The 27360-nt window shown below is 39.9% G+C and overlaps 1 pseudogene across 1 annotated transcript; it reads right to left on the bottom strand.

The window, feature by feature from the left end:
- Positions 1–3585: 3585 nt before the first annotated feature.
- On the bottom strand, positions 3586–26515 carry LOC307099029 (3-oxoacyl-[acyl-carrier-protein] reductase-like; annotated as a pseudogene). The gene is made up of 5 exons: positions 26504–26515; positions 14873–15009; positions 13243–13379; positions 10493–10626; positions 3586–3880 (listed from the first exon to the last, which is right to left on the bottom strand). The product of its transcript is annotated as a 3-oxoacyl-[acyl-carrier-protein] reductase-like (transcript).
- Positions 26516–27360: the final 845 nt, after the last annotated feature.

The following is a 27360-nucleotide window of genomic DNA, read 5'->3' as shown; positions in this document are numbered from 1 at the left end:
GGTCACCCCTAACTGCCCTCCCCTGCAGGCTTGATCGCCCCCAACCACCCTCCCCTGCTGGCCTGATCACCCACAACTTCCCTCCCTTGCAGGCCTGGACCCTCCCAACTGCCCTCCCCTGCTGGCCATCTTGTGGTGGCCATCTTGTGTCCACATGGGGGCAGGATATTTGACCACATGGGGGCAGCCATCTTGTGTGTTGGAGTGATGGTCAATCTGCATATTACTCTTTTATTAGATAGGATTGAGGCCTGGTGCATGGGTGGGGGCCAGTTGGTTTGCCCTGAAGGGTGTCCCATATCAGGGTGGGGGTTCCCTTGGGGTGTGGGTTGGCCTGGGCGAGGGGCCTGTGGTGGTTTGCAGGCCAGCCACGCCCCCCGGTGACCCAAGCGGAGACCCTGGTATCTGGGATTTATTTATCTTCTACAATTGAAACTTTGTAGCCTGGAGCGGAGCCAAGCCTTCTGCTCGCTCCGTGGTGGCAGCCATTTCTGTTGGGATTTATTTATCTTCTATAATTGAAACTTTGTAGCCTTAAGTGGAGGCCAAAGCAGGCCAGGGCTGCAGAAGCTTGGCTCCCTCCATCGCCGGGGGCAACCCTAGCCTCCCTCCTGCTCTCTCTGTGGCCGCAGCCATCTTGGTTGGGTTAATTTGCATACTCACTCCTGATTGGCTGGTGGGCGTGACTTGTGGGTGTAGTGGAGTGATGGTTAATTTGCATATTACTCTTTTATTAGATAGAATAATTCTATCTCTAGAAAGCAGTTAAAAACTGTCTCATAAACTGAATATGAATAAAAGTATGAACAGGAGCACCAATTTTAAAACCTTCCAGGCAAAAATTTTAATGCATTGTCTTTAAGCACAAACTTTTTTTTTTTCAATGCTAAATACAAGTTGCATTATGGGCTCATATTTGTCACAGAGCAGCTACAGATGACACTTCTTGTTAAGAATTCAATAAAGTTCTTGAACCTCTGAACATAAGCAATAGCTGGCAACTTTTTTTTAACAAGTATTAAAATACAAATTCTACCAGGTTAGTGGAAGTGGGTGGAAAATTCACCTGGAGTGGAATAGTGAAAGCTCATTTTACAAATTTCAAAATTTCTCCTCATATTACACCAGCAGCTTGATACAGGCTGGGGGACAAGTTGAAATATTTAAAAGGGTTATATTTCTTAAACTGTAAATATACACTTAAAGTTTAAACCTATCTGTAGCCTACATCTTAGTGTCATCAGTTCCATGAAATACGTTGCTTTCTTCCTAATCACCAGTCAAATCAGCTTCATTGATAATTTCAGAACATGGGGTGTCCAAAGAAGGGAATTCAGCCTGAGAGGATGTCAAAATGAGGAAGTGCAGGAAGCCAAAGGCCTGCAGATGAGGCAGCGTTAGAAAATGGCCTGCTCTGTCTGCATAAACTCTCCTAGCTTAGAGGCATCAGCTACCACATTTGAAACCATCTTTATGTTGCATTTCCTATATGTGCCTGGAATTATTAATGCCTGATAAATTCTGTAAGTTACCATGCTTCCACTTAGTAGACAATTTGATTAATAATACTAATTTTATTCATACTTAATGGGCTTTCTCACATCCTAAAAAGAATCCTATATATAAAGAAGTCTATTTCAAAGATAAATTCTAATTTTAAGAAATCAGCAACCTTAATTTAAAACATGGATTTGCCTTTATTACTTTTTACTTTATTTTTATTTTTTAAATTACTTTGCATTTATTTACTAATAGAGGCCTGGTGCACGAATTCGTGCACCAGTGGGGTCCCTCAGCCTGGCCTGTGGGATCGGGCCAAAACTGGCTCTCCAACATCCCCCAAGTGGTCCCAGATTGCAAGAGGGCACAGGCCAGGTGGAGGGACCCAACTGGTGCACAATCAGGGCCAGGGAGGGATGCAGGAGATTGACCAGCCAGGGAGGGACCGTGGGAGAGCTCCAGGGCATGTCCAGCCCTTCTCCCTCAGTCCCGATCAGCTAGACCCCAGCAGCAAGCTAACCTACCCGTCAGAGCATCTGCCCCTGGTGGTCAGTGCATATCATAGCAAGTGGTTGAGTAGCCTTAGCATATCATTAGCATATTATGCTTTGATTGGTTGAATGGCCGACCAGACACTTAGCATATTAAGCTTTTATTATATAGGATATCCTATTTATGCCTTTGCATGGACTTTTAATGTAAAATTAAATCTGTTTATATAATGTAATGTTCAGCTCCAATAAAACTGTAAAAAGATTACTTTTTAGGACGGTCAATGTGTTCAGTGAGTTGCACGTTGTCCCATGCACCAAGAGGTCACCAGTTCAATTCCGTGGTCAGGGCATGCCTGGGTTGCAGGTTCAATCCCCAGTAAGGGGAGTGCAGCAGGCACCTGATCAATGTTTCTCTCTCATGGATGTTTCTATCTCTCCCTCTCCTCCCTTTCTTTCTCTCTAAAATCAATAAAAACATATTTTAAAAACATAAATAAAATAAAATGCAATAAATATTTAAAACATTTTTAAGTAATAAACATCAACATGAATCCCGTGACATTAAATATCACACTCTTCCCCACAAAATACAGGGTATCCCAAAAAAGTGTATACACACTTTAACAGCTAATAGTTCAATTTTGAAAATGAAATGTATTTTATTAAACACTGCCTATATAATTATGCAAAGTGTGTGTATACATTTTTGGGACACCCTATAGTTCAATGCAAAATAGATGTGGCCTGATACTTTACATTCATTTTGTTTCTTTATCTCTATTCTCAATTAAACATTTTAAGACTAATGCTTTTGTTCCTAATAAGACATCTAATCTGTTGTTACTGCATATTTATCATTTATGATTCTTCATAAGTAATTAAGTGTTTACTATCTAAAATTTTAGGTTAAGAATCATACTGAAATACTCTTAATTTTTAAAATGTAACTAGTTTTATACTATTTTTAAGTAGTTGTTATACTGAGTTTTCCATAGATGAAAAAAAAACAAAACACAACACTTCAATTTAGTAGATACTGAAACCTTAAAAGGTAATGCTCACCATCATTGAGAATTTCTACACAATGTTCAACTGTACTACACTTACGTTTGTAGACTATTTTGTCCAGCAGCTCAATCAGTGATAATGCCACTGGGGTGGGGGATGGAAACAGACTCTAAATTCATGTCTGTATTAAACCAATACCATTTTTTTCAACCTGTTTAAAACTGGTTGAAAGGCATAACCTTGATCATCATACAAGGCATATAGAAAATAATATAATGTTTAACTTTAGCAGGGTGCCTAAAGTATTGACAACTAATCAATGCTCTGTAAATACTCTTATTTTGGCAATGGTCCATAAGGTTAACTTCAAGAGCATTCAACTTAATATAATAACTCCTAAAAATTAAACTTTATAATTTTCCCACTTTTGAGACAAAATATATAAATTCAGGTAATAACTGTTTATAGCACTTGAAAAATGTCTATAAACTTAAATCACTACAATCTGTAAGGTACATACCATTCAGAAAACATAATTGGTCAAACATTGTTCTTTTCAGATATATACATATAAAGGTGGTAATCAACATTTGTAGCATGAATAGGTTTGATTAGCAAATGTCACCCATGTAGATATGATTGTCTAATCAACAATGTGTGCCTGATTCTAATCACCATTATACCTGAGAAATCTGTAAATTACATCGTGAGTTGTAATCCCCCATCCACTACCAGAACATGCCCTGTAATATAGGGTGATTCTAAGAGAAACACAACTGCATGGGCCACATCAATGGGGTCTCCAAATCTTCCAAGAGGGATATTTTTCTTTAAATGTTCTTCATTCAAGGCTTTTGTCATATCTGTATGAACAAATCCTAAAGAGAAATGTTTGTTTAGTAGAAAAGAGCAGATACTAAGACAGTTGCTCAATCTCAAATAAAAATAAGTTTGTTCCAGAAAATTTGAGGTTACTAATAAACTCTATTTAGAAAATAGTTTTGCTAGCAATCAAGTAACCAAGTTTACATTTTTTTGACTTATTAACTTAATGAACATTTATTGAACACTAAACTTTGATTCCCAAATATTTGGCCCAACTCATAGCAAAATGTAAGTGGGCACATATAAATTAGAATAAAAATTATATTCTTTAGGGAACCTTAAAATTTAAGGAGGAATTAGTCACTTGCATCCCTAATTATAAGGTAAGGAAGTCTAGTGAATATCCTATAGAATTGGTTAATTTCACTTAGTGGAGTAGAGCGGTGGACGGCAGGGTAGAGGGAAGGAAGGCATCACATGAACCGATTTGGCACTATGATGATTAGTTCCATTTCCTAGGACAGTTGATGAGTAAAAGACCAGTATTCCCAATATTCATATAATAAAAAAAAATCTTAGTCATATCCAATTCTGATAGTATACACAGAAAATAAAAACTTTAACATGGCATTGGTGTATGCAATAAAACTTGCAGAGAATATGTTCTAAAGTATAATGTTCTGTAGTATAAAGTATTATGTAATATATTAAGCAACTATTCCTAAATGATTTGCATTATAGATACATGTAAGGACTATAGATTTATTAATAAAATCCTGTGATTAATCTAAGACATAAAAACACACATTACCAATAAAATACTTAGCTTATATAATCAGTGTTCACTATTCAATTATTTAAGCAAATAAGTAGTCCTCATAAAAGGAATAATTAGAAAAATATAAAAAATTTAAAATCATAAAGAATAAATGGATTAATATTAGACATGACATGTGAAGTAAAAGTTTAATGTGCAATATCAAAAATACAGTTTCCAAATTGCCTTGTGTTAAAATGAAACTAATTATAACTCAAACTAAAATCAACCTAAATATACTGCCATTTAAAATACCAGGTTAATTAATTTTGCTTGTCAGCAAAATAGATACAGACTCATAGAGAGCAAGTTGACAGCTATCAGGAGTGGGGTGGGGAATGTCTGTGGAGGGGTTTCACAAAAAGAAGGAAAAAACCTCATGGACATAGACAAGAGTGTGGTGACTGCCAGGGTATGGGTGCGGGGAAGTGGAGGAAAGTAAAGGGGAAACAATGGTGATGGTAGGAGACTTGACTGGGGTAGTAAACACACAACACAGTGTACAGATGATATGTTGTAGAATTGTGAGCCTGAAACCTATATAATTTTGTTAACCAGTGTCACCCCAATAAGTTCAATAAAAAGGAAAAGAACAAAAAAATCGATTAAATTAAATACCAGGTTAAAAGTGAACTAAGCACTGGATTAAGAGTTTGTATTAAGCTAAAGGTTTATTATACACTCTATGTAATTATTTAATTTTTCCTTGCCTTAGGTTTTCACTTACAAATATCTAAACAGTTGCTTATAAGTCTTATGAGAAATAATCATAGATTTTTCTATCATGAAGCCTATGACAATGAAAGGTTTATTAGGAAAAAACTAGAAATAAGTTGAATGTGTTTCAATAAGGAAATAGTTAAATAAATCATGGTACATCAACACAATACAATGTGGAGGCATTAAAATGATTCCACTGCAAAACATTTAATATAAGAGAAAACATTTATATATTTAAAAAGTAGGTTACAAATGAACTTAGTTATACTGCTATTAAAAGGTACAAACTCCCAGTTATAAATAAGTAAGTCAAAGGGATATACTATACAGCATGGTAACTATAGTTAATACTGTATATTTGAAAGTATATAAGAAAGTAGACCTTAAAATTCTTATCACAAGAAAAAAAATTTGTAACATGTTAGAAGAGGAAAGTTAATGAGACTTACTGTGGTGATCATTTCACAATATATACAAATATGGAATCATGCTTTACACCTGAAAGTAATATAGTTATATATCATCACACCTCAATAAAAATACATTTAAAAAAAAAACACCAAAAAGCTTATACTAATGACTGGAAAAATATATTCCAAAATATTAATAGAGATTATCATTAGACACTAGAGTTACAGGTAATGACTATTATTTTCTTCTTTTACTTAACTGTACTTTCCTAAGTGTCTACAAGAGATATAATTTATTTTTTATTTAGAAAAAAAAGTTATTGAAAAAAAAGATGCACAGTACTAACTTCAAATTATCTATAATGAGGGCCTAGAATATAGCAACAATTTATATTGTGTGTTTCACTGAAAGAAAATCTTAGCAAATTTATTTACTAATTTTTAATTGAATTTTTGGAGTGACATTGGTTAATAAAATTACATAGGTTTCAGGTGTACAATTATATAAAACAACATTATGTATTTTATTGTGTGGTCACCACCCGAAGTCATGTCCTTCATTCACCCTATACCCTCTTCTAATTCCCACCATCTCCCTTTCTCTCCAGTAATCACTATACTTTTGTCTGTGTCTATGAGGCTTTTTTAAAAATTGATTTTTAGAGAGAGAAAGAGGGAGGGGAGGGAGGGGGGTTGTAGACAGAAACATCAAAGTAGGAGAAATATCAATTGGTTGACTCCCACAGGCGCCCTGACTGGGGATCCAACCTGAAACCTAGTTAGTGCATCACCCCATGCACCAAGGGTGGCAGGTTTGGTTACCAGTCAAGGACATGTACTTGGGTTATGGGTTCCCTCCTCACCTCTGGGTGGGGTGGGTGTGGGAGTCAACCAATTTATATGTCTCTCTCACATTGATGTTTCTCTCTCTCTCCCCCATTCCTCCTTCCCTTGCACTCTCTCTAAAAAGCAATTAGAAAAATATTGTCAGGTGAATATTAACAAAAAATAAATACATATAATTGATAAATAATCCATAATTCTAATATTGGTCATGTTATTAAAAGATCCGATAAAGAATATTATTATAATTACTATTGAAAATAAAGTTAATAAATAATCCACAGAATCAATTTATGGTGGAATCAACTTAATTGTACTATTTCAACTTATACGTTGCTTCTGACCAATGAAGCATATTCATACTATGAAACCTACTAAAGATATATAGCAATATTGAACAGCCACAATTTTAGCAACAGGTTTTTTTGTGTAGTATAAAATTGCACTGGAAAGATCTTTAGAAAAGGTTATACATACAAACGCACTTCCATAACACTCATAAACCTTCCCTTTGTATACAAATTGCATTCCCACTATTTAGCCTGTTGCCTTGACAACTAATTCACATGAACAAAATTAAGCATTCATTCTTCAGCGTTTCCATAGCATCATACATGTATCTTTATATGCACCACATGCCACTGTAGTTATTTGTTTATATGTCTGTCTTTCCCACTGTACTTAGCTCCTTGTGACAGAGTATCTTATTCATTTTTGTAATTTTGGAACTTAACACAGCCCTTAAATATAGGACACACTCTCATACGTAAGCCTGCTGAATGATTTATTATAAGAATACTTACATTGCCCTGAAACCATCAGCTTTTAAATCACCATGACCTAGAATTAACTCTTCATTACCCACACCACTGCAATCTCCAAAAGAGAAGGAAGGAAACACATGCAGCTCCAAACCACTAATGATCTATTCTCCACACGGATGAGCGAGGCCAACACTAAAATCAATCAGGCTGTACAAAGCGTCCCCAAACAGGAAGCAGTGCCAAGATGGCAGTGCAGCTTTGGATTATCTTTTATTTTCTTTTTTTGAAAAATGGACATACTGTATCTAAACCACAGTCTATCAAATGTTCATGGATTTGCAATGCATGAATTTAGCCAGTCTCTGTGATAAAACAATGCATTTGGATGCAGGGACATTCTACAGCAAAAGGGCTATCAGAACATTTGACCAGCCCGGCTGGTGTTGCTCAGTGGTTTAGGTCAACCTACAAACCAGGAGATCACGGTTCGATTCCCTGTCAGGGCACATGCTTGAGTTGAGGGCTCAATCCCCAGTGGGGGACATGCAGGAGGCAGCTGATCAATGATTCTCTCTCATCATTCTATCTCTCTCTCCCTCTCCCTTCCTCTCTGAAATAATAAAAATATGTTTTAAAAAAATTAAATAAGAAAAGAACATTTGACCATCCCCTGATCCCTGCTGTTTCAACATCAGTGCCAAATAAAACACCAACTCTAGTGTCCAACCTGCACCTATTACTGGCGTAAAATGAAAAGATGGCAAAAGTCTATTTCCTCCTTACTCTTTCTTACAACCAAAAAACTAAACAAAATGTCTTTTCTTAATGTAGGTAATCAATCCTTAAATACCTATAGTGAGCTAGCACAAAATTCCTTGGCTAACTGGCAGAGGTACATGAAAATACGCATTTACTTCAAAAGTCAAGTAAATACCTAACCAAAATTTCTATCACACCATCTAATGGGTGATACTGGTAGATTCAAGTTTTAGCACATTTTTATTACCCTCTTAACTACCCCAGGCAATTTTATCAACTAGTAACTTGGCAAAAGGCAAATAATATAAACTCTACAGAACTGGATAATTGTAGATAGTTTAGACAGGCCATATTAACAAAAGGACAAAAAAAGACCTAAAAACTTTCTAATGATACAAAGGAAATCTAAGAGGCCATTACTTTTAAGCTTACCTTAGCTGGGGATGAAAAGATAAAGCTTTTAGTAACAGTCCTGACATAAACCTTCGGCTAGTCACTCTCTCCTAGGTCCCAGTCTTCTGAACAGCAAAAATGACTGGAATAAATGAGCTACAAGGTCCTTTCCACCTCACATTTTCCCATAATTAATATTTAAACATAAATATTTTAAAGATAATATAAAGTACTGGGAATTTTTTGTAGTCACCAGTTCATTACTTGATTCTTTTCACAATCATTTTAGAATTATTCTACCCAGATGTCAATCTATGAGTACCAATTAATAGGCCAATTAATGGCTACCTTCTCTATAAAGAAAAAAATGAAGACTTTCTTTAGCTGTAGCAACCTAAACTATAATTCTGGTCATTATGATTTAATATTTTCAATTACCAGTTACAAACAGACCAAGTTAATTGCCTTTATGTCCCATTTAATCCAACAATATTTTCAAGTAATGTGGAATACCCAAAGTCAGCATATAAAAGGGACAGGTGCACAAAAAGGTTCCTCTTGACTTCTTAAAGGGGCTCTGGTTTCACACTTGCTTTGTCTTACAGGTGAATTGACGCTCTATTGTCTGGGGTTTTCCGTCATGATTAACAAGAACACAAGTGTTCCTGAGGCAGCTCTATTGCAAGTTTCCCACTGTGACTCCTACTATTTTGAAAATTCAGTAAACAGCCACCTCTCTATCCATCTTCACTGTTGGCCACTCCCAAATATGTCTGATTTCAGAAATCTCAGTTCCTCCTGCACATGGAATTGAACTTGTTGGTGCCAGAGTCCAAGTGTTCTCATTTCTGTTAAGACACACTACCACTTTCCACCCCATGACATTACACAATGAGTTTCCACTCGGTCATTCAACAGGCAACTGCTGACAAAATCACTTTAAAATCTTATTACTTCATAGAGTGACTTTAAAAAAAGATCTTTCTTCCTCCTGAGTCTGTGTAAGTATCTTTTTTTCCTTCTAATTTTTCTTTGTGTTCAATTTCTAACAGGAATCTTGGATAGCTCTCTGAGGTACAATGAAGTCCAGTGAAAGGTATCTTGTCTATTTGGAAAAGAAACATTATATGACCTCTGGCAATTCTTTATCTGTACAAATACTGATTTTCTGGAGTAGTGAGTAGATCAATTAGTACACATGACTGCTTTGTGAAAGGTGCAAATGATATCACCTATGCAGCCTTGTTTATTTCCTCTGGATTGTACTGTTATTAAAAGCACAGTGCATTATAGAGCTATCCAGTTATTTTAAATATAAAGATTTATTGTGTTCCCCCCTCTCCCACAAACACACACAACTGATATTCTTACATTCTTTTCTTTAAAACAAATACGTTTTTATTTATTTCAGAGAGAGGAAGGAGAGGGAGAGATAGAAATATCAATGATGATAGAGAATCATTGATCAGCTGCCTCCTGCACACCTCCTTCTGGGGATCAAGCCTGCAACCTAGGCACATGCCCTGATTGGGAATCGAACTGTGATCTCCTGGTTCATGGGTTGATGCTCAACCACTGACCCACACTGGCTGGGCCATTCTTAATTTATAACCGATTTTTAAATTACAAGTTTCTTTTGTTATTTTAGTTTGGGAATAATCATTTAGTAAAAGATGCAACGTGGTTTATGCAATCAAGACAGCCTGTCATTACTCTTGGCCTCCTCCTTGAGCACGGTGCACAGCCTGGCAGTGTGGCCATGGAGGTCCTGTCAGGACGTAGGAAGGTCCTCCTGCATTTAGCTGCTCAAGAGTCTAGTGACAGTGCAGATTCCACGTTCCTGCACCAATAAGCTGAGAAGTGCCTAATGGTGCTGATGTACTTACAATCTCTGCAATTATTGTATAAAGCCATAAACATATATAAACTATGTCTAAAAAGAAAAAAGTTTTCACTGACTTGGAGCAACCACATTCACTCTAATTTTCCTTCTTACTATTCCTTAGCAAGAGCACGTGAAAATCCAACCAATCCTTATTTACTAGCACTGTACACAGACTGTTCAGCATTTCCTTTTAAAACAATAATACTTCCTAGAAATAAAATTTGAAATCAAATTCAAACAAATTTAATGGGGTTATCTGGATATGCAGATAATTTATACTAAACAAACAAAGAACTAATCATTATATCTTGTCCTTTGCTAAAATTAGGAATTCTAGCCATTGTCACTTGAGTGGTAAGAGTCTGAATCTGCTGCAGATACACAGGAAACAGGATTTGAAAGATGCTTATTTGAAACCTCAAATGCCAAACAGGGTTTCAGAATTGATCCACTAAGTGAAAAAAGCCCCACTCTCATCTCTGAATAGGTCGCATGATGAAAAATTCTACAGTATTTACAAAGTCGTATAGTAGAAAGAAGTTAAAACCAGAAAAAGTCAGATAATGACTCATTAATTTTATGATTCTACAACAGAGACATAAGGAAACATTCATTTCCACCTAAGATATAGTTCATCTGAAGATAAATCTCACTAAATTTGAATTACTGTCCATCTAAGAAAAGCTTCAATTACAAACTTTTGGTAAAATTGCAATTTAGTTACCTTCAGTGATGTAATATAACTTGCATTGACTACTAAAGATTCTTGGGTAGTCTCATTTTTTTTAAATATGAAAGAATAACTTATAATTTAAATAGCAACTGTATGCAAATAAATCCAAGCAAAACGTAAGTGGGGAAGTAATTTTCTGCACTAGTGACCTGTACTTGTAAAATTAAGCAAGAACCTCACAAAATTTTTGAAGTAATTTTATTTTAGAAAACATTCCAAATACTTTTTATGTTATAATCAAGTCCAACATTAAAATGTTTATCTACATAATATCCTAATAACAAAGAATGATAACAGTGAAGCACAGAAAAGAGAAGAGAGAGAGCAGAGGAAATGCAGATGAATAAACAAGGGGTATTTGGAAGAGCGAGCAATACGGAGAACGCAAAAAAGAAAGAAAAATACAGGCATGAAAGAAAGGCCAAAGGAAGCTATAAAAGCTTGGGTTCATGCCACATACTATTGTTCTTCTAGTCAAAAGTGGTAATTTCTGAAATACCATCAATTTTCTAGAAGTTTAAAGTAGTCCTTTCTGTAATAAGATTCTCTTAATTTATTTTAAATTATCTAATTTTATTTACTTTTAGCACAATTCTAAAGTTTGGCCTGACAAGGGAATGATGAGGATTTTTTAAAAATATATCTAAAAGGGAGATATTTTAGAGTTAAACAAATACAAGAACCTAAAAGTCATTATCTGGCAGGGCCTGTGTTGTTCAGTGATTGAACATTGACCTATGAACCAGGACACGGTTCAATTCCTGGTTGGGGCACATGCCCAGGCTGCGGGCTCAATCCCCGGTGCCTGAGGCAGCCGATCAATGATTCTCTCTCATCATTGATGTTTCTCTCTTTCCCTCTCCCTTCCTCTCTAAATCAATAAAAATATATTTTCAAAAATCATTATCTGGCTGTGTTAGAAAACAAAGGTTGGCTCACTTATTAATCTTTTATAAGAAAATTAATCTCATATTTTTAAGGATAAATGTCAAAAATGTTCTAATGTTTAGTAGCATAATATTTTTTTTCACTTTCAAAAAAGAAAAACCCTACATCGGTTGGAAAGACATTTCCTATATTAAAAAGAATAGGGTCATTTACTTCAATTAGGAAATATTTCCCATTTGTGGCTTTTTAAAAGGCAGGTAGTATGCCACTATTTTCAATTGCCAAATTGAAATAAAATTTCAAATCATTTTGCATTTTAAGGTCTACAGGCACATAGTACACAGTTGATCCACCCCATGAGTCAGATGAACTGAAGACGATAGGTTACTTATATCCAGGCTAAAAAACTGAAAAACTTACTCTCTTTTTAAAAAAAAAAATTATATATATTTTATTGATTTTTTATAGAGAGGAAGGGAGAGGGATAGAGAGTTAGAAACATCAATGAGAGAGAAACATTGATCAGCTGCCTCCTGCACGCCCCCTACTGGGGATGTGCCCAAAACCAAGGTACGTGCCCTTGACCAGAATCGAACCTGGGACCCTTCAGTCTGCAGGCTGATGTTCTATCCACCTAGCCAAACCTGCCAGGGCTACTCTCTTTTCTTAAATGCTTCCTCTTAAACCTCTGTACTTGATTTGTTAATGACCTAGGCAGCTGATCTAGACATCATTTTTAGTCTCCAGTATATAAAAGCTCAATTCCTTCTCTATGCTTTAAAAACTAGGTTTCACATAAAAATCAGGATGTCCAATTTCTCTTTAAAAATCAAAATAGCTGGCAAACCTGGGACCACATTTGTGCATAGCAACGTTCTACTGGATCTGAGCAGTGGTAGCTCCTGCCATTCCAATGGCCTCTGGACACCAAAGCTGGGTCTTTGTCATTTATCACATGGCTTGTGCTGTCATTTTTCTAATACCTGGGGGTGTCAACTCATTCCACACCTACTTGACCACTGTACAGATGTGAATTTGTGATTCCTGTTTTACCCATTCATCAGTTAATCAAATCCTTTCTCCACTGATAATAAGATGACACATTTCATCCAAGTTTCAGCCATGAACAAATTCCAATTTAGTCAATTAAATATTTTTATGGTACTAAAAGATAACTATAAATTCGCAAAGGTGAAGACTCACCTACATTAACAATAGATCCTCTCTGTTGTTGAATCATAGTTTTCATGGCAGCTTTGCAGGTCAGCATGGAACCCAAAAGGTTAGTATGAAGCTGAGTTATCACATCTTCAGTTTTTGCTCGTACTAAAAGGCTATCCCTAGAAATAAAAAGCACATAAATTAAAAACAAGATAAAGCATCATCAAGAAATATATAAGTTTTACTGAGAGTATAAAAACTGCTTCGTATCTGAGCTAGAATACCTAGAAGTCCCATTTTAAACTTGGTTTGAGAGGCATTAAAATAACAGATATGCCAGAAAGGATCTGCTTGGAAGCTACCTTCCTATCCCCTCAGGTAGAGTAGCTAATATTCCTAACTGTGAAAACTGGTGCCACGTAACCAAAATAGCTGGAATTAACTGAGCAATTGCCATGCTAAGCCTTCCTTGTATAGAAAACATATATATACTTCCAAATATTCTGTCAACATAAAAAAAAGACCTGCTGTGATTCCATTAATGTTAAATTCATGAACTGACAAACTTTACATAAGATGACAGAAATCAGAATAGTGGTTACCTATAAGGAAATATTAACTGGGAAGACTGAGAGCGCTTTCTGAAGTGCTGAAAAAGTTCTAGAGCTCAACATGTTGATTATAATGTTAAAAATGATGGAACTGTACCCTTATTGTATTATCTAAAAATGAAAGAATATATGGATTGTCAGAGCATGCAGCAGGAGCCCCTCACGAGCTCTGGTGCTCTGACTGGTTCTGGGTGGCTGTGAGTCCATGTATTCTTCTAAATTCTCCTATCCGACTACGCCAAGGCTGGTTCCTGCTTAAACCCTGCCCACTGTACTACCTGTTGGGAACTTAGTCCAAGTTCCTCCTTTATCCTCTGCTCACTAGTCACAGGTGTGGGGTCTGAGTCCCTCTGCCTGGGAATGGACCTCCTAGGACACCGGGTCTTGGACGGAGAAGCAATGAGAGGTTGTGGGTGTAGAAGAAGGAGTCTTTATTGCTGAAGCCAGGGGCCATATAGCCATCAGACAAGAACAGTCCTCACAGCAAAGACCATAGAGGCAGGCAGCCAGACACTGCCTGGTGAACTTATATCTTTCCCATAAACAGCATCAGTCTCTGTACCCACAGCTATTAACTGAGCAGCCTCATGCTGCCTCCTAGACTCACCGCCTCACATGGTAGTGGTATCTGAGCTCTCCGGCTCAGCAGCTTCTCCTGTCTCTCCTGCCCAGCTGCTCTCTCTAGCAGACTTCTTCACACACTCCATCCTAGCTGCTCTCTCTCCATACTCCAGCAGACTTCTTCTCACTCCATCCTCAGGTGACTAGACTGGTCAGTAACCTACTTTTATACCATTTAGACAAAGAAGGCTTTGTGCCAACAGTGACATCGATCATATTGGCTACAGAAGGGCACAGTGTACCGTGTGTCCTTGCACCCGCTCATGGTATCTTGGCCTGATTAGGATTCCCAGGCTCAGAGTCCTTGAACATTCCCTTCAGGCACATGCCCTGAGCGGCCTTTGGCCATTCTGGTGTATTGATAACAAGGCCTCTGTGCTCCTACAGATTGACAGGCCAAAATTTAAAATACACAGTTTTTATTCCAATTTGTGACCAACCTGTTAATTCCAGTTGCATTTACTAAGAAGTTAATGGGGCCTAAAATTTTCTCTATTCCTTCAAGTATATTTTGAACATCATGTTCTTTGGCATCATCACAGCTAAATGCCAAATGACCACTTACACAAACTTGTGACTTGAATTGAAAAATTACCCAGTGCACATTTGTTAAGCATCTACTATGAGCTAGGCCTGTGCTAAACTAAAACCTAGAGATAAAAGCTATCATGGGCCCTAGCTGGTTTGGCTCAGGGGATAGAGCATTGGCCTGGGGACTGAAGGGTCCCAGGTTCAATTTCGGTCAAGGGCACATACCCGAGTTGCGGGCTCAGTCCCCATTGGGGGGCCTGCAGGAAGCAGCTGATCAATGATTATTTCTCATCATTGATGTTTCTATCTCTCTCTCTCTCCCCCTTCCTCTCTGAAATCAATAAAAATATATTTTAAAAAGATGTCATGGGTTCCTGATCTCAAGAGGTTCAGTTTAATAAAACTGGGATGAGGGCAAGTGGAGAACAAGGAGAAATAAAGTAATACTACAGAATGTACATCTTAAAACTTGTTTTTAATCAACAAAAAGTTAAGGGGGAAGCCTTTTATGTGTTCATAATGCTTTGTAAAACTTATCTAACAATACTTTTATCTTTGACACTGACCCCACCGACTCAATTCATCAGTCTTCTGGGTTTTATATTCGTTTTTTGAAATTTAATTCTCTTAGGGTTTTGTCCAGTTGTTTTCCTGGTCCTGCCCTGAGTATAAACTTTAGGGTTCCTTTTTCCTTTTTCTTCTTCATTATGGTACATGTTTTATTATTACTGCTACTACTATCACTACTATTACTATTCTTCCAGCCTGAACATTAAGAGAGATAAAACAAGTAGCTGTAAAAAAAAAAAAAAAGCTAAAACTATAAACCATGAAAAAAAACCCACAACTTTTTACTAAAAGCAACAATTATTTACCTTTTTTAATGTTCATTTTTTCAAGTGTTTAAAAAACAAAAAGTTACACTTCAAAGAACACTCTCTATTTAATAATACACCATTTTAACTCTCTAAAATGTAGATTTTTAAAAAATTATTTCTTTCTGGCAGACCTTGCCCACCAGTTAACACTCGAAGTACTCCCTCAAGCCTTTAAAAACAGTGAATCATTGGGAAGTCACACTTCTGGGTGTAAACCACTCCTGGAACATGATTCAAAGAAATGAACGGCCCACAGCATCCTGTGTCTCACTCCTGGCTCTCAGCTGAAGAGCTGTTGGGTCCACAACCCTTGAAAGCTCAGCCAACAGCTTCCATCCAGTCCAGCCAACATGATGGCTGCGGTGACTCCACAAGGACCACCTTGTTCGCCCCTTTGTCAAAGTAACATATAGCAAGGAATATGAGCAAGAAGCATTCACTGAAATCCCCCCTGGTCTATAACTTATGTGTGTTTCTTTTGGAAAGTCTAGTATTCTCCTAACCAGTGTAACCAATTAGGGTGAACCAGTAAGTAATGCTATTTTAAAGGTTCCAGCCACCAGATGCATCCCCAGGCTTCTGTTCCTGGCAGTCAACGAGGTGCATCTGTCCATCCTAGCAATTAATCAAACGCCTGCATCTTAACACCTCCTTACCACCAAGAGACTTAAATTCGGAAAACAAGTAACTGATCCATTATGAAACAGGAAAACAAATTCTTTTTGAGGTTTAAATGTAATTAAAAGGAATCTGGCAGAACAAAATCTCAAATTGTCCACTTGTAAAAGTCACCCAAAGGATTTAAAAACTAATTAAGTGCTTATGGAGGTATCAAAGCAAACAAAGCAGGTACATCTCAAAACTGGCTGGTACTCAAACACCTCTGTGCAACAGTTTCTCGCATCCACCTACTAGTAGGTACAGCCCTCAGCGAAACGAAGCCAGCTTTTCACGCCTGACACCGCCTACCTTTCCAGCCTCAACTCCCTCCTGCCCAGCCCTGCCTCCCGGGCGCCTGCGAGCTGGCCCTGACGGGTGCGCCCTCTGCCCTACACACAAAGTTAGCTGTTGTGTGGCTCTCTCCTTCCAGACGCCAAAACAAAGCAGCTCCCGAGGCCAGCACTAGGGGGGTGGGTGCCTATGAATGGGGCCTCACAAGACAGTCTCCAGGACCCCAAGCGTCCAGCCGGGCAGGAGGCGCCCTGCGGGGCACGGGACGGGACGGGGCGGAGTGTGTCTCTGCACCGACGCGGGCAGCTGCACTTGTTAAATAAAGGCCATGCCCGCTCCCTTTACAAACAAGGGGACTCGGGGCGCTTGGACCGCAGCCACGCAACTGGACAACCCCACTTCCATACGACCTCGGGGGAGTCGGCAACTCGGAGGCAAGAGAGTTAAGAATATGGCGAACCCTTTCCAGATTCGCGACTTTCATACCACCGCCGCTCAAAAAAAAAGAAAAAAAAGAAAAGCTCAACCGCTGCGAAAAGTAGCCCAACCGCTTCGAATGGAAGCACCTCCACCCCTCCTCCAGCCGCCGGATTCCGACCACGCTGGATCCCCAGCAAAGGCGCTAAGAGTAAGGCGTCAGGGCGCCAACGTCAGCCCCGCGCCCCACCATCGAAGGAGAGCGCGGCCGCACTGCCTGCTGGGACTTGTAGTCTTGATGCAGGAAGGAGAGAGGCGTGGACATAATGCTCAGTGAGAAGTGTACTCCATACCCTTGGCCTCCTGGGAATTAAGCTTTAGTGACCAACCACTCCTGTTTACCTGGAAGTAATGGGACTGCTAAGACTCTGGACTTTCCGTTTTACAATCAGGACAGTCCCCAGCAAACCAAGACAAACTGATCACCATTAGAACTAAAATATATGCAATTATAGGCAGATTTTCGCCTGGGATGGGGGCTGTGGGTGTCCCTAACCCCAGCGCTTCAGGGCCTACTGTACACTATTCGGAGTTCCAGTGTCTGCCTTTCTTCCAGTGTTTGTCTTTGGCTGGGGAATGCATGCCCAACCTGTTGAAGTAGTGGTCCCTAAGTATCAAATTCATACCAAAACCTACCCTACCTGTTCCTTCCCCCAAGTTGCCATAGAAATGGGCCTCAGCTGGACATTACCATTCATCCCAAAAGGGGATTGCAAAGGCAGATGCCCTGTTAAAAACAAAATATAATAGGAGATTAAGAAGTACTAATTGAATGACTGAATACTCTTTCACGATCAATAAAACATTCATCAGCTGCTGCAAACAAAAATAGTTTCCTGCAATTCTAAAGATATGTGCTGAGTACTCACAGTTAATAAGCTAAAAGCTGAGTGATTGTTACAATCTATATAATAAAAGCCTAAGCAACCATTACAGCGGAATGACCAGAACAACCGGTTGCTATGATGTGCACTGACCCACCAGGGGGCACACGCTCAATGCAGGAGCTGCCCCCTGGTGGTCAGTGCACTCTCACAGGGGGAGCACCATTCAGCCAGAAGCTGGGCTCACAGCTGGCAAGCACAGCGGCAGTGGCGGGAGCCTCTTCCGCCTCCGCTAAGGAGCAGCAAGCAGGCGGTAGTAAGGAGCAAGGGGTCCAGGACTTAGAGAGTGCTCAGGCTGGGCTGAGGGACTCCCGCCCCTCCAATGCACAGATTTTCGTGCACCAGGCCTCTAGTTATACTATAAATGGAAGCCTTAATATAATATCATTTCATTAGGGTGATTAAGGAGAGTGTGAACCATATTTCCTACTACTACTACTACTACTACTACTACTACTACTACTACTAAAAAAAAAAAAAAGCACAACCTGTGACAACAGGACTAAATACTAGTACACATGAAACACTAGGGAGTAGTCCAAAAACAAAGTACAAAATTGTATTACTACCAAAAAAATCAGAGAAAAGGGAGAAGAAAGAAATACATGAAAAAGCTGGATTTGAGGGCTAGATGCAGACTGAAGGAGGAGAAGAGAAAAAACTAAGCAAATTAAACATTCTTTAAAATATTATTTTTATTCCACCTAGATCCAAAAGGGATTTGAAATTACTTGCAAAAATTCATGAGTACAACCTCATGCCCATTAGAATAGCTACTATCCTATATAATAAAAGGCTAATATGCAAATCGACTGAACAGCAGAATGATCAGTTGCTATGACACGCACTGACCACCAGGGGCTGCCCCCTGGTGGTCAGTGAGCTCCCCGCGGGGAGCAGGCCTAAGCTGTCAGTCAGACGTCTTGCACCCTCTGCAAGAGGGTGCAAGCCGGGCTGAGGGACTCCCCCACCCAAGTGCACGGATTTCGGGCACCAGGTCTCTAGTTAAAAAGAAAATAAGTGTTGGTGAGGATGTGAAGAAACTGGAACTCTTGTGCACTCTTGTTGGGACTGTAGACTGTTGCTCTGGAAAACAGTAAAGTAGTTCCGGGAAAAAAAAAATAGAGCTACCATATAATCCAGCAATTCCATTTCTAAGGTATATACTCAAAAGAATTGAAAGCAAGCTCTGGAAGTGATATTTGTGTACCAGTGTTCAAAGCGGCATTACTTACAATAGCTAAATCATTGAAGCAACCCAAGTAACTATCCAGGAATGATGGATAAGTAAAATGTCACACACACACACACAAATATTATTCATTCTTAAAAAGTAAGGAAATTCTGAAATATGCTGCAACATGGAAGAACCTTGAGGACGCTATACTAAATCTGTCACAAGAAAGCTGAATACTGCCGAAACCGGTTTGGCTCAGTGGATGGAGCGTCGGCCTGCGGACTCAAGGGTCCCAGGTTCGATTCCGGTCAGGGGCATGTACCTTGGTTGCAGGCACATCCCCAGTGGGGGGTGTGCAGGAGGCAGCTGATCGATGTTTCTAACTCTCTATCCCTCTCTCTTCTCCCTGTAAAAAATCAATAAAATATATTTAAAAAAAAAAGCTGAATACTATATGGTTCTACATATATGAGATACTTAGGAGTAGTCAAAACCATATAGAAAAGAAAGGGTAGAGGAAGAGGAATAGAGAGTGATTGTTTAATGGTTATGATGTTTCAGTATTGCAAGATGAAAAAAGTTGTGGAGAGGAATAGTGGTGTTAATTGCCTAATGGTAACCCTATCCCTAACCCTAACCCTACAATATCGATCTGCTTGATACTTCTGAGCTATACACTTAAAATGGTTGGGGCACTATTTTTTTTTTTTTTTAATCCTCACCTGGGGATATGCTCATCGATTTTAGAGAGGAAGGGAGAGATAGTGAAAAACATCGATGTGAGAGAGAAACATCAATTGGCTACCTCCCGCATGTCCCCCAACCGGGGATCCAACCTGCAACCCAGATATGTGCCCCAACCCGGAATTCAATCCGCAACACCTTTGGTGCACGGGATGATGCTCCAACCAACTGAGCCACCGGGCCAGGGCAAGAGAGTAGATTTTATGTTATGTGTATTTTACCAGAATTTTATAAAAATTGGGGGAGGAGGGAAACCCCATCAATACAAATATTAACACTGACAATAAGAGTACTGAGTGCAGTTTAAGATTTCTTAATGGAATTGGATTTTATCCCTAAAGTATGTTTAGAAATACTGCCATTTAAATACTGTGATTTGAAAGCTCTTTAAATATTTCTTTCTAAGGAGTTATGCCACAAACTTGATACCAGCTTGTTTCCAATTCTTGGAAATTGCCTTATTTTTATCATTTTTATTTAATTTTGTCTTTTAATGATCTGAAACATTTACATGGTTCTTAAGTGTAAACCACAAAACAGGTACATTCAGATAGAATAGCTTTAATCCATGCCCTTGTTTCCTCTTTTCTTCCTACCCCTATTAATCGCTGATTTTGTTAATTTCTTTATTTTTCCTTCGCTTTTTTTTTTTAAATATTAGAAAATGTACATATCTATCCCGTTCTACCCTCTTGCTTATACAAAAAGTTGTAGGCTGCCAATACCGTTCTAACCTCGGTTTTTCAGGATACTGTATCTTGGAGATTGCTCAGTGGCTGTGTACTGAAACCCTCCTGCTCCCTCGCACAGCTGCATCGTCCTACACTCTGGGATTATGATTGGCAGAATTCTAAGGCGACCCTCCCCAAGGTTTTCCTTTCCCACCCCAGCCATGCAATCAAACACTTACCTAGGAACAACCGTGAAAGGAATGTAAAGATATCATTAAATCCCAATTCAATTAACTTTAAAAGATGTAGATTATGTGGGCAGGCCTAATGTGATCAGGTGACACTCTTCAAAGCAGAGCACTTCCTCTAGCTGGTGGCAGAGGGAGCCAAAGACATGTGAGGGGTGAGGGGGACTCAGGGCAGGCCAAGTGTTCCTCTGGCCTCCGGGAAGAACGCAAACCGCCAGGCTATGCACGGCTAGCCCAGAGGCACCGCCTCTGGAGGCTGAGAGCAAGCCCCAGCTGAAACCAGCCGGAAAATAAGGACCTCAGTCCTATGGGTGCAAGGAAGAGAATTCCGCCATTAAGCAGTGAGCTGGGAAGAAAACCCTGAGCCTCAGATGAGAACTGCAGCATCAGCCAACACCCTGACTGCAAGTCTCTGAGACAGGAGCAGAGGACCCAGCTACACAGAGCTCAGACCCCTGACCCATGGAAGGTGTTAGATTAATAAATGCGTGTTGTCTTTAAAAAGTTCATTGCACAATGACTTTACAAGGCAAGGGACTTCAGCCCCCAAGGCCAGAACAATAGCATGAGGTCAGTGGAAAAGTTAACACAAATAAAGTCAAGCCATAAGGATATATTGAGAACTAAAGAAGAGATGCATATGTGATTCCGAGTTGCCTAGTGGCCAAAGCAGCTAAGGAAACATGATTAGTTACAAGTAATAATAGCTATAAGAAATACATACACTGTGCAGCAGAGAGATCTGAGTGAAATTTCCTCCTCATGGGTCCTCATAAAAGACATACTAAGCAGTAGAGTGGACTTCGCTGTCATGAAAAACTGTATACTATGAGGTTGTTTTTATAGCATCCATTTTTGTAAGCAGAGGACAATACACCAAAGCAGACTTTACTGAAAGCGAATACAATAGGAGGTACACTTCACTAAAAGTGAATACAATGGGTGATAGCAGACCTTAAAGGGATATGCAGTCATTAAATAGGGAGGCACTTTGACCCCAAAAGTTACAAGATAAAAGCTGCATTTAAGAACCAATAGTCTAGCAATGCTATCAGAATGAGTTGGAGCAAGTTTGTCTAAGCCCCTCTCTCACTACTCACGCATATGCAACCTTGGAAAGAAAAAAATCTGTTTTACACAGCTGACCAATATGTGGGTCAGCCTAAAGGCCAAGTGTATTCTGGGATCCAGTATTGCAGGGCAAACCAGAGAGGTTCAATCTTTTCGGACAGTTCTGTCGATTTCAATAAGAAAAAGGGTTATATTTTTCCTACAATTGTTACTTCAGCAAAAAGCATGGTTTATTAGATCTATCCCAGCGACCTCAAAGATCATTAACACACAATGTGAGGTGGCATTCAAACTTCTCAAAACCTTCCATTTTTTCTCACTGTGTATCTACAGTAATGGTTAGGTTGCGCTTTCTTTTCTCAACACATACTTTAGTGTAAACCCAAGACTATTATTTTCCCCCCTCAATACAACAGCCACTGCGACCTGGGCGAGAATACACCCATCACCACACATCCGCCCTGAGCCAGGTGTACCGGAGGGGGCGGTTCTCCCTAGCCCCTTGACGGTGAGCTGAGAGGCTGTGAATTACACTGGGTCTGCTCGCCCCAGCAGAGCAACACAGAGAGCCAGGCGCACAGGCACCTTCGGTCCTCTCTTCTCGCTGCACATGTCACTTCGGATAATATTTTGACCACGTATTTTATTTTTCTTTAATTTAAACCTGCATCAGGCTGTATTCTTTCTTGACTCCAATAACCAGAGGCACCTGAGAATATTCCTTATGGATAAGGACAATTAGCTAAATTTTTAAATAGACATACTTTATAGTATTTTGTCTGGTTAGGAAAGGAGTACCGTTTAATTGCAAAAGAATTTTAGAGAAAACAATATTTTTAAATATAAAAAATTAATTGAAAGCATTGTTTACATTAAATGGGTAAATTATAGGTTATGTATATTATGTCTCAATAAAACGTCTATTTCAAAATTAATTGAACCCTGGCTGACATCACTCAGTGGTTAGAGTGTCGGCCCTTGAACCAAAGGGTCTTGGGTTCGATTCTGGTCAAGGGGACGTACCTGGGTTGCAGGTTACCTGCCCCGGTTGGGGCAGGTGCAGGAGGCAACCAATTACTGTGGCTAACATCTCTCACATGGATGTTTCTCTCTCTCTCTCCTCTCTACCTCTTCCCTTCCCCTTCCACTCTCTCTAAATTCAATAGAAAAATTATCCTCCAGTTGGATTAACAACAACAAAAATATTTAATTGAAAGCTCCTTATCTTAGTAGATGAAGTTTGAAACTGCAGCTGTATTGAGTTCCATGCTCTCATTGCAAGAAAAAAGATCAGAACGCTGCCTCGGTGTGACTGCACAGACACACCTGCTGTGAGTTACAAGCAGTGTTGGTTTTCTGGACATTCCCCACGCCAGTCTGCTGCGTAATCTAAGTTGTCAGGAATGTGTGTTTTAGCATTTACAACAGCTTATTGCATTGTGAATGAGAAGTGTCTGTGGGCACTTTCATTTTGATGAGTTGGCACTCATGCCAAAGAGGCTGCCCAAGGAGACTTAACCTACCACCAGTATGCACTCAATTGCCTAAGGCAAAACGTAGAGTTTATCCCTACCCTCTCTCACACACTCCACATCCACTCCACAGAGCTCTGCTGATTCTCCTTCCTAAATATCACTCCAGCCTCTACCCTCTCCTTAAATCCCGTTGTCTAACCTTTGTTCAGGCCTTGGAGCCTAACTGACTTGTACAGCTGGTCTGCGGGCTCCAATAGGCCCTCAACACCACCACCAGAGGGCTCCTTCTAAACTGCAAGACTCATCCTGTCACTCCCTGAATAACCTCCTGCAATTAAAAAACAAAAACAAACAAACAAGCCCAGGATGAAGCAAAGTCCTCCCTGATCTACTTAGATTTAATTACCTCTACAGTACCCTCTGCTGACAACTTCTCCCTACTCCTCACCACCTAGCTTCTTCCCAGTCACACATTCCCATCTATACAAGGTACATGCTCTTTTATGCCTCCATGCTTTTCCAAACAAACACTGTCTTCCTTAACCTCTGATGCTCTCACTTCTTCTCCCGGTGAAATTACCTCATTTCCAGTGGAAGCCCTTTCTGACCCACAGCAGGACATGCTGATGCCCTCCTCTATTCCTCTCCTTACCTTGTACGTGTTTTCAAGACTGCCTTTCAGAAGGGGATTCTGATTTCAGAAATCAAGACATTTTAGGAAGATAGTGAATAGACTTCCAGGTCTCTGTGAACAGCAAGCTCAATACAAAACCTCGCATTCATTATAGATGGGTAGTTTCTGGAGAGAGGAACCGTTTCTTTCACCGAGTTCTCAAGAGGAATGTTCTGTACTAAATTGTGAATTCTTTGCAGGCACATTTATGTTTGCTTCCCTGTTTACAGCACAGTTCCTAGGGCTTGTGAATACTTAATATGTTAGCTAATGGATGAATAAGTGAGTGAATGAAATAACTCACTTAAAAAGAATTTATTGCTATGGGCAAGAACCAGTGTTGGATATGGCTGTTATTAAAATAGACCTGGTTCCTGTTTTCATTGGGGAAATAATCTGGCAGGGAAGAAAGACATTAAACAATTAATCATGCAATTACTATTTAATTGCAATAGTGAGGAGGCCTATAAAGGAGAAGTACAGGCTGCTAGGAGAGGGCATGGCTGGGGGCTTTGATCCAAATGGGGTCTCAGGTCAGAGAAGGATTCTTTGAGAATATAACCTTCACTAAGTAAATGAATAATAACTAAGAAATATTACAAAAAAATAACTAGGTCTCCAGTTGGGATTCATGTGAATTGACTGAACGGTGCCCCCAAAGATTCATATGTTGAAGCTCCAACCCTCAATGTGACTGCCTTTGGAACTGAGCCTTTAAGGAAAATCAGTTAACATTAGATGAGGTCATAAGAGCTGTCTTAGTCCATTTTGGTTTCTATAACAAAATACAGGATGGCTTATTAACAGCCAAGTTATTCCCACAGCTCTGGAGGCTGGGAAGCCCAAGACCAAGTCGCTGGCAGATTCGGCGTCTGGTGAGGATGCTCTTCCTGGTTCTTCTCACTATGACCTCTCACTGCACAAGGGGCAAAGGAGCTCTCCGAGGTCTCTTTTATAAGAGCACGAATCCCATTCATAGGGGCTCTGCCCTCGGGCCCCAATTACCTCCCCAAAGCCTCCCTGCCTAATACCACCACACTAGGGACTGGTATTTCAACAGACGAATTGTGGGGAGACCCAAACATTCAGTCTACAGTAAGGGTGAGGCCCTGATCCCAGAGGACAGGCGTCATTATAAGGAGAGGAAGCTCCCTCTTTTTCCCTCTCCCTCTGTGTGCACACAGAGGAAAGGCCATGTGAGGACACAGCGAGAAGACAGCCATCAGCAAGCCTGGAGGAAAGATGGCCCCAGGTACAAGTCAGAACAGCAACTTTTTTTGTTTTTAACCTTTTTTTTTTTTACTTTATTTGTATTGTTGACACTATTACAGATATCTCTACCCAACCCCTTCTCATCTTTCCCTCTGGCCATTACCACCCTGTTTTCTGTATCTATAGATTATGCATATATGTTGTTTGGCTAATACCTTCACCTTATTTCATCCAGTTTTCCCCTGCCCCAACCCTCTGTCATCTGTCAGTCTGTTCCATGTATTTGTGCCTCTGTGTCTATTCATCAGTTTATTTTGTTCATTACATTCCACATATAAGTGAGATGATATGGTATTTGTCTTTCTCTGACTGGCTTATTTCACTTAGGACAAGAATTGCCAGATCCATCTATGCTGTTTCAAAAAGTAACATTTCCTTTTTCATGGCTGTGTAGTATTCCATTGTGTAAATGTACACTCATCTACTGATGGGCACTTGGGCTGTTTCCAGATCTTGGCTATTATAAGTAACTAAGGGCCCAGTGCACGAATTCGTGCACCTTGAAAGGAACTGTGGGCTGTGAGGCTGCGGTGGGCACAGGGGCGGGTCTTGGCCCATCCTCCATGCCCTTCCCTCGCCCCTCCTGCAGTGGTCCCCGGTCCCCTGTCTGCCGGCAGCCCCAATCCTGCCGCCACCACTCCCATGCACTGATGGCACCGGCCCCACTCGCACCTGCTGATGGCACGGAGCGATTGGTGTTGGCACCAGCAGTGGGTGCAAGTGGCGGCTGCTGCCCCAATTGCTCCTCAGGAGCAGAGGGAGGTGAAGAAGCCCTCAGGGGTGATTTGGGCCAGCAGCAGCCGCTTGGACCCGCTGATAGCACCGAGCAATTGGGGCCGGTGCCAGGCCTGGCAGCGGGTGGGAGTAGGGCCGGCGCCAGCAGCAGATGCTAGCACTGGGCGGGACTGCAGCACATGGGAGCAAAGCATTTTTAATAACCACCAGAGGCTATTAAAAGCATTTTAATAACCCCCAATGACAGCGACCGGCACCCCGCCTTGGTCTGGCGCCACGCTCACCTGCTCCACCATCCTGCCGCAGCTAATGCCCACTATGTTCTGCACACTGCCGCCGGCTGCCAATGCCTGCCATGTTCCTTGCATGCCCCCTCGTGGTCAGCGCATGTCATTGCGACCGGTTGTTTAGTTGTTCTGCTATTCGGTCTATTTGCATATAATGATTTTATATATATAGATGCTGCTATGAACACAGGAGTACATATATTCTTAGGATATATTCCCAGAATTGGGATCACTGGGTCAAAAGGCAGTTCCAATTTTAATTTTTTGAGGAGACTCTGTAGTGTTTTCCACAGTGGCTACACCATTCTGCATTCTCACCATTAGTGCACTAGGGTTCGCTTTTCTCCACATCCTCACCAGCACTTGCTTTTTGTTGATTTACTGATGGTAGCCATTCTGGCAGGTGTGAGATGATACCTCATTGTCATTTTAATTTGGGTTAAAATTTCTTTATCAGCAAAATGGGGAAAGTTATAATCATATCAGATTATTACAAGCATAATATGAGTTGATCCTGTACAAAGCACTTAGCACAATGCTGTCACTTCAGAATTACTAATAATTAATGGTACTTTATTTCAATTGGAACTCTGGGCATATGCACTAAGAACCATGGCTTAGCAATCACTATTTAAAGCATTATCTTATAGCATTCTTCTGGTTTCTTATTTTAAAAGCATTCTAAAAATACTAAAAATAAAGTAGTATATAAAAAGCTTTCTTTTCCTTGGTTTCTTTTTCTGATACCTGTTACTTCCAGTATCTCAGACAGGGCGCTAGGTCCTTTACATGTGAATTCCTTTGATTTAATATGTGCTACAGCCTGGGGAAGGAATATATCACAATCCCCATCT

The sequence above is a fragment of the Cnephaeus nilssonii genome, assembly GCF_951640355.1.
Source record: "Cnephaeus nilssonii genome assembly, chromosome: 5".
Classification (NCBI taxonomy): domain Eukaryota; kingdom Metazoa; phylum Chordata; class Mammalia; order Chiroptera; family Vespertilionidae; genus Cnephaeus; species Cnephaeus nilssonii.
This window is presented reverse-complemented; position numbering and strand designations above follow the sequence as displayed.